Source organism: Athene noctua, chromosome 5 (genome assembly GCF_965140245.1).
Source record: "Athene noctua chromosome 5, bAthNoc1.hap1.1, whole genome shotgun sequence".
Lineage (NCBI taxonomy): Eukaryota > Metazoa > Chordata > Aves > Strigiformes > Strigidae > Athene > Athene noctua.
The window spans coordinates 16,624,810-16,635,708 of record NC_134041.1 but is presented as its reverse complement, the minus strand read 5'-3'; positions in this window follow the sequence as shown (position 1 = coordinate 16,635,708).

Genomic DNA, 10,899 nt, shown 5'->3' with positions numbered 1-10,899 from the left:
CTAAATCAAACAGTTTCCTAGTAAATAAGACCAAAGCCCAGCACATCTGAAAATGAATTGTATTTTCCTTACTGTTTTACCTTCTGCCAGTACTTACAGAAATCTTAGGTTAAAGACTTGAAGCTAGAAAAAGCAGATAATTAATGCTATGTTAGTGTATAATTAGTCATAGAATGTGTTCTAGTACCTGTTGCCCTGGTGGGGAATATGAATACGTTGGGCAGTACGTGCTTCCAAGGTCTCTTGCCTGAGTGCAAGTTCTGCATCTCTTGTACAAGATTGTGAGATGTTATTGACAATGGCTATGAACTGCCAACACCTGACTGAAGCAGGGCAAGTCCTTGGACTTGAACTTTTTTCCTTTTATCTCTTTAATTTTTTTGCAGTGCTGTCTGAGGTAAAGTAGCAAGTTTTGGAAGTGCTTTCTGTTTTATGAACAGTGTGACAGGCTCATCACCTCCTGAGGTCTAGTGCCTCTCTTCGCTAAAGCAGGTGGGGTACATCCTGTACCCTTTGCACTGAGCCATGGTGCAGGAGCCCCTAAGCTCTGACTCAAATGGCTTCTTTCCAATTTAGTAAGACACTGAGGATGACCTGCCAAAGCCATTGCTCAGATAAGTACTTGTTTGTGAGAGAATCCTCAGGGAATGAGGAAAAGTATTACCAACCAAAGGAATGTAGAAAATACTTACAATTCTTACTTAAGGCTTAATTTCTATAATGGCATCATAAAGCTTTCTTGTCCAGTATTGATTTAAAAAAAGAAAATCCTGAGGTGCTTGCTAGCTAGACTGCTGCTTCAGCTCTACCATATTAGAGCAGGTCACTAATGTTTTGTAGAAACCAATTTGTGTCTGCATCATCTGTTTGGTGGCTTCTTCTCTCAGGAGGAAGATAAGAGCCAGTTGCTGGAGATGCTCATTGCCTCTCTATTCCACAGAGGTTAAATTTAACAGGAAATCTGGCATATGTTGACTCGTAATTCTGTGCATTAATACAGTTTTGAATACAGTTGCCGACTAGTAGGTGGTCCCACTCCAGCTGATAAGGAGGCAATGCAGTCATGGAAGCAGAACAGGAACATAAGCTTTTGCAAAGTGTTTTGAAAAAAAAGCTGTTGCTTTTGGTTGTAGTCTTCCCTGGGAACGAGAAGCTTTTGCTAATTGCTTATAGGATTTAACAAAATACAGAGAGAAAGGAGTGGGAAGGCAGTAGGAAGGTTGCATAGAAAGAAATGGGCAGGAGGAAGAGAAAGCTTTCTGAGCGGTCCTCAAGATGAGCATTCAAGTGAGGGGCACAGGATGGGTAAGAGTTGGGGATCTTATTTTGGGGCCTTCCACTGATGGATGAAACAGGAAGAAGCTGCTAGAGTGGAGGCTCTTTGGTGTTTCATCTATAATGTTCACATGCAAGGCCTCAGCTAGCCTTTAGCACTGTCTAGGTTTCATGCTGTAATCACCAGGGAATTTCTGAGAATTCAGAGGCTTTCTGCTGAGATTTTCTGTCGGTTCTGCAGCTCTGAGCAGACCTGTGCGTAGCTCTGTGCTCCTTCGATCATCTATGTCTGGTCTCAGTAAATGACTCAAGTAGGTAGCAATGGGTCAGATCCATCTCATCACAATCTTAAGATAAATTTGACCTTGTACCACCTCCTACATTCAAGTTCGGCTTGTTCTTCGCAGTAAGGCTGTGTGTGCCCAGTCCTGCCCTTTGGAGCTGACAGGAGCCTCAACGTTTCTGTGTTGCTGTGAGGTGGTTCTTGTTTGCTTTTTATACTGTGCTCAGAAGAACGGCTCCGTGTGATGCTGGAAGTGGGCGCGCACACACCTGTCTGTACCCCCCTCATCTCCTCATGGGAAGTTACTGGTGTTTTATTTGGGTTTTGCTTCTGCTTCCCAAAAGGGGAATGACGATGGGCCTTCCCGCCGGCTCTCCGGGCAGCGCGGCCCCGCGCACTTCTGCCCCTGGGGGCTGCTCCAGGGGCTCCGGTCTCGACCCGCATCTCGGGGGACCCAAACCTCCGCACACGGCAGAAAACAAGCGCCTCAAAAGTCGCGTTTCGGCGGGCAACGCGGGGCGGGCAACGCGGGGCGGGCAACGCGGGGCGGGCAACGCGGGGCGGGCAACGCGGGGCGGGCAACGCGGGGCGGGCAACGCGGGGCGGGCAACGCGGGGCGGGCAACGCGGGGCGGGCAACGCGGGGCGGGCAACGCGGGGCGGGCAACGCGGGGCGGGCCCGCTCTGCGCGGCGGCGCTCCGGGGCTGCCGGTGAGTGGGGCCGCGGGGCCGGGGCCGAGGGAGCAGCTTCATCGCGGGTTTAATGAACTCGGTGAGTTATTGACTATTCTCCTGGTGGTCGGGCAGGAGAAAACTTTTCGCCGTTGTCAAAGTCCCCTTCGCCCCGGCCGGCGTCCCCGCCGGCAGCGCCTGCCCCTCGCCGGGGGGCAGCACCGGGGTCTCCTTGCGGGCTGGCGACCAAGGCGCGGCCGGGACTCGCGCGGGGCTGCGGCTCCGTCCCGCGCGCGCCTCGGCGTCTGTAGGCCCGTAAGGCACGGATCAAGCCGTGCGTGCTCCCGACCTGTACGCGTGTGAGTTCCCGTGGGTTCGGAACTTCGCCTGCACCGCTCTGGATCCCTGCGCACGCATCGCGTCCCGCTGCCGCACCGGTAGCAAGTGTGTGCCACAGCGGGGGCTGGCACTGATTCTTCTGAAGGTTTTTCATAAGGTATCACCTGAATCTATGCAATGCACTGGAAAATGCGTTTATCTTATTTTGCGTTCTATCTTTTGATGAGTTTTTTTCCTTAAGGAAAAAAATGCACTTTTGTAATCTATGTGTTTCCAGAGGACAGGTAGGTTGGTCTGTTCTCCTTTCTGTGATACAAACCTAGAAAAAAGCATTTCTTGTGACAGGTTGGTAAGGTGCATCGCTGCAGCTTTGTTCTTTAAGCTGTGCAGAGTATGTGGTTTCTTGAATGTTCTTACAGTCTTTGAAGAGGTGTGTAGCAGGAAGCACAACTCAAACCAGTTATATGGTGAAAAATCTGATTTCACTAAAGTTTATCCGTGTGCTGAAAATGAAGTGAAATTAAAACAAAACATTTGCACAATCAATAAAGAAGCAGCAGTGCTTATCAGTAAGGAAAGCTGAAAGATGTATTTGGCTTTTTGCAGAATGCCAGACTACAGTTTCAGAAAAGTTGGACTGACTGTATCTTTATCCTCCTGTGCTATGACTGTTAACCATTTCAAAACATCATCCAGGATAGTCTTTATGCTATCAGATAATGAAATAAAATCTTTGAAATATAAGGTTTGACATTGTAGAGAATGTATTCTTCTTGGCTATCACTCTTAAAGATTCACATGCCCGGATTCTACTTTTAAGCCATTAGGTCGGTTTCCATGTCTCTAGCAAATACTTCTGGGAGGCCACAATTTCTAACAGTTCCCCTGAAATGTTTGCTTGCAAACCAGGGCTCTGCATCTTTTAACGGATCAGATACAGTCAGGTGGCTTGTTTTAATCAGAAGTCGCATGATTCAGGTACTCATCAGCTATGTGCTGAAAATAAACAATAAAAGTTCACTTGGTTGTGCCTGTGCTGAAATGGTCTGTATTTAGATTCTGTAGATTTTGTGAAAGAAAGCTGATTTGTTGAACCTTAAAATGGAGCTGATAGTGATTGATGAGCAGACCTGGAAGTTCTGCAGAAATGGAAAACTTTGTGTAGAAGCAGAACAGGTATTTTCTTCTAGGCATGTTTCACAGTGTACAGGCTGTTTGAATGGCTTTTAAATACTTTAAATGCTGTGTCTGTGCCCGCATTATAGGATGACCTGCCAGCTCCTTCTAGAACCACACTTAAAGGAGACTAAATGAAAGCTTTGCAGTGAAGTTTTTAGTTTGAACTCCATATATAGATTTAGTAAACCGTAATTTCAGAAAGTCTTAAATTACCAAAGTCTGAAGTCTGAGCTTGTGGTAACTAGTGAGTTACTTGGTATCTGTCCCTAACAACTTTCTGCAGTGGATCAGAGCTTTAAAAAGCAGTTTAGTGGGGTAGAGCAGCTTTATACTAAAGGGATTTCAGGAGCTGGAGCCTGAGCTTTGTAATACCTTGGTGCAGGTGCCCCTGTATCCCGGTGCTTCACAGTTCAACTACTCGTGCCAGTCTGCAGCGGCTCGCAGAGGAAAAGCACTGTCGCCTACATGCACAGGGTGATACTTCTGTGCCCCGACAGTGATTTTTAAGCCTCTTATCAGTCTGTGTGTACTGAGTGCTGTGGTCTGTGGCTGGCGGTACTACTTCCTCTCTCTGCAACTTAAATATTTAGTCTTGAGTTTCTACATTTTCGGTACGTTTAACACTTTTAAGACCCTTTGTTTGTACCATATAGCCTTGGTATTTTATGCAGGATACATGATAAATAATAAAATCTTAGATGTTTCTACCACTGATATGCAAGGGTTGCCAGAGAATCATCTTGATTCCCTTCACCCCACTTCCTTCCCTTTTCCTTCCAAAAGATTATGCCATTAAAATGGACTGTTACTGGAAATGACCAGAACCACGGTGGAGGCATCAGTGCTGCTGTACTTGCATCAACTTCACATTATGTAGATGAAGCAGGCTTGGAGTGGAAATGAATGTGGCACTCTGCTCTCCTTACTCTAAAAGGCATTGAAGACCAAGCTAATGGGATAATGCTGCTTGTGGGTGCTCAATTTGAGTTCAGCCAGTTATCTGAAATTGGGGATACTTGAGTTACAAAGAAAAAATATAGACAAACACAACCAGAAGTAGATTCCCTTGGTAATAAATAAGTTCTCTGAAATAAAAACTTACTTATTGAGCCTTACAGTTTTTTAATAATAACTTTTTTTCCCATTTGTAAAGCTGAATTTAAAAGATAGCTTTTAAAAAGTGTATTCTCAGTTTCTTGAAGTGGACCATGTAGCATGCTGTTCATGGAACAGGCAGTGCCCACAGAATTTCCATAATAAATAAAATGTAATATGGCTACTTTTGAGATATTTTGTCTTTGTAAAACCCGTTAAATGAATATTGGCTTCCGTTGCATCCTCTAATAGTACCAGATGAAAAAGCTTTAGTTTAGATTGAGATATTTGGGCATAATTTTGTGTTCTTTATGTGCTTTCTTTCATTTTGTTTCTCTAAATTGATTTTTCTTAGAATATCAATTAATTAAAGACAATTAAAAGGGAACCAGAGTACTTAACCTTGCAAAACTCCTTCTTACAGTTACATATTAACATTTTTGGCCTCTGCTGTGTTACACACCCTTTTCTGCACTGGTATTTCTTTCTAAGCTGAGGTAACCTGGAAGGGTTTCTTGGGTTACTGTGCAATCATTTGGTTGTGTTTTCCTTCGTGGCCATGCATGTACGCAGGGTGTGGAGGGGAACAAGGAACCGATTCCCTTTCTGAACTGGTACTACTTGTATGTATAGCTTGGCTGCTCGGTGCCCTGGCTCTCTTCTGCTTCCTCTGGGAGTGAGGTGAGAAAGAGATTTTTGTTAACTAGAAAAATAATAGCAGCATCAGTTGCTTATCCAGAAGAGGAAGGGATGGAGGGTGTTCGCATCTGCCTGTGGCATAGAGTGCAGGCAAGCAAGAGCACTGATGCAGGGACCTCTTGCCAAGGGCTACTAGTCTGCAAGCCTATAGTCACTCCTTTTGTGGTACTGTATCAAGGGCCGTCTGCTGCTTGTAGGGTAAGTTTAAAAGCCTAAGCAGTATGTGCAGATAGGCAATTGCTGCTGCTTAGTATTTCTCTGTAGTAACAGTCTGAACGCAGAGAGTATTTTAAGTGACTTGCCTCCTTGCTCTGCCACCAATGTCTGTGATCAGTCAGCATGATAAACTCTGCTTTCTGAAGAGCAACTTCTGTAATAAGTTTCAAAATATCTTAGAGATCTGTACTTAATACCTTGTCTTTGCTAATGGACAAGGGGAGGCAGGGAGATGAAGTGCTCTGGCAATAGGCTGGCAGCCTGCCCGGTTTGCAGGCTGAGCCTGGATGCTGCTCACTCCCGTGTGCTGTCCCACGGGTCTGCCCGGCCTGTACTGGCTTTGCTGTCTCTCCTTCTGTTTCAGGGTGTAACATTTTGGATGCCGACCGCCCTGAATTTCTGCAAAGAAATCCCTGTACCAGTTCAGAAAAAGCGGCAGTAAAGCAGGCTGGAGTTGTCTTGCCTCTCATGCAAGCTAACTTCCAGTCCTGCTATAGGGCTTCACCGCTGTCATCCTCCTATGGGGTCAGTCTTGCTCTGTGGACTTTCCAGTCCAGCTGCAAACTCGGCTTGAATCCTCTCACAGTGGCTCAGTGTGCCAGCCTGCGCTTGTGCTCTCCCTCCCTGTCGCATTTACACAGGAGCAGGGTAGAAGCCATCAAAATCCCCCAAACTGACACCAACCCTTCAATAAGGCTGTGGCCAATGTATTGAAATAATCTGAGTTTTAATGGACAGGAAGGAGGCAGAAAACCACTGGGGTGTGCCATGAATCGCATTATGGCTTGCAAGCTAAATTTTATAATAACCTTCTCATTAAAATACTATTCGAGTTTTCCTTCAGAAATGTTTGCATTAATAATGAGTAACTCAACTTAGAGCTGATTTACAGGCCAAACAATTTTGAATCAAAGTGACTTGAAAAGTGATTTTTAATCACAGTTTGAATCAGCAAAATCCTTTATTTAAATAACTGATATTAAATTTTATTATAAACATATGGATTTTTAGTAACTTTCTTGAAGCAAACTAGATTCTGATTGAATGACAACTATTAAAGCACGTTAGCTTGCAACTAGCTGAAGCTTTTGTCCAAAACATTATGTAGGTGATGTCTTATTTCACCAACTCTTTATTTAGATTGCTGGTGTAATCTATTTCTATATACTCATGCAAATTCTTGATTTTTATTTTAAGAATGGTGAAGAACATATTCTGACGATACAAGTTGCATTTATATAGAGGAATTCAAAATCAATTCAAACATACAAGCTGTCTTTTAAAACAGCTCAAGATGTGCTGGTTTGTGAAGAATTCTTAATGTGTGCTTTTGCATTTGAAAGCAGTTTGACTAAACCAAATCCACTGAGATTTTTGGAACAGATGATTTCTCCCACTCAAAGCTTATGTTTACTCAGAGTGGTAGAGGAAACACACTTCACAGCCCATCAGTTTCTGATCTTTGTAGCCACTATGGGTTGAACTGAAATCATTAAATAGATTGAAATAAGGAAAAGAATGTTTTTGACAAGTGTATGCTTTTGGCACTTGCAAAATTTTTTTTATTTGCTTGCGAGTGACTTGTAGCAAGCTAATAGCTCAACCTGTCTGTAGAATATGCAATACGTGGTTATTGCCGTTAAGCTTTTGGAGATCTATATGGAGGGCTATAAAACAGAGTGGCATAGAAGACATGAGTGGAGATTGTTTGCTGTCCTTTCCCATAAAAAATTAGAAGTATCAAGCTTGTAAGACCCACTTTCAAAGTACAAGAAGGCAATTCTTCATGAAGTGGGTAGCAGAACTGGGGATCTTGCTGCTGCAGACTCTAGAAGATTCTCTGTTGTCTTAATAAGGCTGGGCTGACCAGTTTAGCTGTTTTTCTATTTCAGTTTCTATTATTTTTAAAACTTTTCCAAACAATATTTTGCCTGAATCTTCAAATTTGTGTGTACTTAATAAACAAACCTGAAATATGTAATATTTAAGGGTGTTTTTTTTCTTTTTAAGTTTAAACCTGCCCTGATTAAGATAAACATCTCCGCTCTGACTGCAGAAGAGAAGACCTGGAGAATAAAGTCCTGCAATGTGTTAAACTGTGACATGCCAGGAAGTATGGGATATCCTATTGCACATCTCTCGTGCCTGGTGTGGCCTGGGGCAGGCCTGCTGAGGATACAGCTGCACAGCTCTGTCACAGCTGCACAGTTCCCCTGAGGTCAGGCTTGTTCTGCTGGGAGGACTTTAAATGAAGGTGTGAAATCAACCACTGTCTGTCCGGAAGGACCCTGGAGTGACAACTGCTTTTTGTACATATAGGCTGATATAGCTAAGTGCGACATCTTGGCTCTGAGGGACTGGGATGCAAACTAGCTTCTGTTCAGCTACTGCTTTGATGCAGCTTCCATCTGAACACCTCCAGAGTCAGTCCTGTGACCCTGAGACCTCAGCTGGATGCTCTTCTACTCCCTCCTGCCTTATCTCAACACCTGAAGACATCTCTCTCAAAATCATTTGAGCTCTGCTGTGTGACAGTGAGTGTTTGTAGTGTGATTATTTTGGTGGAGAATTACAGATGTGTGATTTTTTTTTTTTTTCCAGGTACTACTTCAAATTATGGGATCTCAATAAGCTATTTAGCATAAGTTCATAGTTGATATTTTGGATTTCTTTAACCTTGTTCTCCAGATGAGATGCAAAAAGTATCTGCAGATATTCTTCTGTCACTGCAAGTAAGAGAGATTCATCTGTTGAGATGATTACACAGTAAGATACAGCATGTTCAGAAAACCTTCCCTGTAATTTTCACAGATTTTTTTTTTTCCCTGCCATTCTTGCCCAAAACGCTGCTTCTATTTGCAGGCATTTGGGCTCTTTTGTAAAAGCTTCATGTCAAGCTCAGCAAGTCCTTTGCTGCTTTGATGGATAAGCACAGAGGCGTCTCAGATGGGCAGGGTTCCCACCACTCAGCTGCTTGAGTAGCTGTTGCCTGCAGCTCCTCAGGGACTTCTGGTCACTTACAGTCTTAATTTGAGTTTTGAGTACTTCCTAGGTGAGGATAGGGAATGTACTGACTGCCCAACTCCACCATATTACTCTAGGGAGCAGTAGGCATTGAATTCCGGCTGACTCCTTACAGTCGATCTGAGTTGTTGAGGCTTTTTTATTTTTAGATGAATGGATGTTCTGTAATGTTTCAGCACAAGGGATGGTTTACTTGTTTCCTTCCACTTCTTGTCCTTAAGTAGTTGTTCTTAGTTCTGTGTACTTGAATTTGATGCTTTAAGTAATATATTCTTTTATAAAAGAAGTGGCTGTATAGGTTCTTCATGTTAATAAAATGGACAACAATGTCAAGTGGCTTGCTTTCATGTTGACTACTAGATGTAGGGTGGGAACTGAGGGAAAAAAAGGCCAAGGAGCTAGTTCAGAAAAAAGAAATATTAAAAAACAAATTCACTTTGAAAATATTAATCACGGAATAGTGCAGGTTTGAGAGAAATAACACAAGTAGCATAACTTAAATGACAGAAGATGAGCCTTTTTATCTTAAAACTCAGAAGGAACCTTTAATACAAATGTGACTTGTTAGCCAGCCTGCTGGGGATTGCTTAATTTGCTTCCCAGTCCCTGGAAAGATGAGATATAACTGTTAAGTAACCACAGGATAATAATAGACTAAGTGAACCTGATCTTTATCTGTGATAAATTTTAGCTGCAGAGGTGAAAAGCTTATGCTTTTTTTTGTATCTTTCTGCCTGTAACCACTACTACTAGGGTGTTTTTTTTTCCTTTTCTGTCCCACTCAGTCTATTACTCTGGCACTCATGGCAGCCTGAGGCTCGCAGGGAGGTTTACAAGAGCTATTAGTGTTGCTGCCTCTCCTGCAGCTTTGTATCCCGATACTTCCTCTTTTATATCCTGAGTCAAGCAGAGGTTTGCCGCTCTGTATAATATCTGATGTGATTAAGATCTTGTGCCAAGGCTGGGATCCTAGGTTTTGTTAAAATTATACAATATCTATTAATGAAGTGATTGTTAAAACCCTTATTTGGATATGGACAGTGAGTGTGAGGTCTCGTGATGATCAGACACAAACTCTTCCTACTAGGTTGTGAGACCCTGCACAGGGTCTGGTCACCATGAGTAATTGCTGTCAGAACTGCCTATGTAAATTAGTTCGAGTTCAGTTTCGTTCGTTAATAAAGGCAGTAAAATTGCCAAGGCAGCTGAGATTGACCTCACCAGAGTAGCTGAAATGTGATGTAATCTGGAACGCAGACTCCCCCTTCCATCATGTTTAATAGCTCTGTGTCCAAAATAGTGCTGAGTGGGTATAAGGAAAAAAACCCAGCCCTACTGCTGTTGCTGGGACTTGCTTTATCCTGTGGTTGGGTAGGGAACTGTGTTTTGGTTTTGAAGATAATTACGCTGTGTGGTGCTCACAGGGCTCTAGGTTGACAGCCCAATAAAATAATCTCTGGCTTTACAGTAGTCAAATGTGCTGAAAAGGGAAAAATATATTCTATGTATTTACTTAAATCCTGTAGCGGTAAATAAGATGTGCTCAGAATGTATATGCCCATAGCATCTTGTATACATTATATTTATTAAAATATAATTGAAAAACCAAAAAATATTTTTCTAGTAATAGGCCTTTTATTGCTTAGTCAGTATAATGGAAGAGTTATGATTTGTGCTTCGCTGTCCTGACTGGATACATTGAGAAATGGAAATAATGATGGCTGCGGCTCTAACATGGGATTTTACAGCAAGAATGGCTTGGCTGTTGCTCATATTTTCTTTGTGACCTCCATAAAGTCACGCTTAACCTCTTAACTTCCGCTGTGTGGCCTGTATGGTATGACTGCTAGCGCAAAAGGACTGTGCTGAGGTTTTGTAAGTGGGTAAGTCTTTCGACAAATCCTGATTCTTCAAAGCATCATGCACTACAGTCCTCCAGTGGACAGAACGTCGTCTTCTCTATTAACTCAGTGTACAGTATGAATTTTTAGTTAAGGCCTTCAAATATATACTCTCTCATGTCCCTCTCCTGTGTCGTCCCCCCCCCCGTCCCCCTAGCAAAAATATGTTAGGTATGGTGATTGAAGCAAGGAACAATAGTTGATTTTTTTTTTTTAA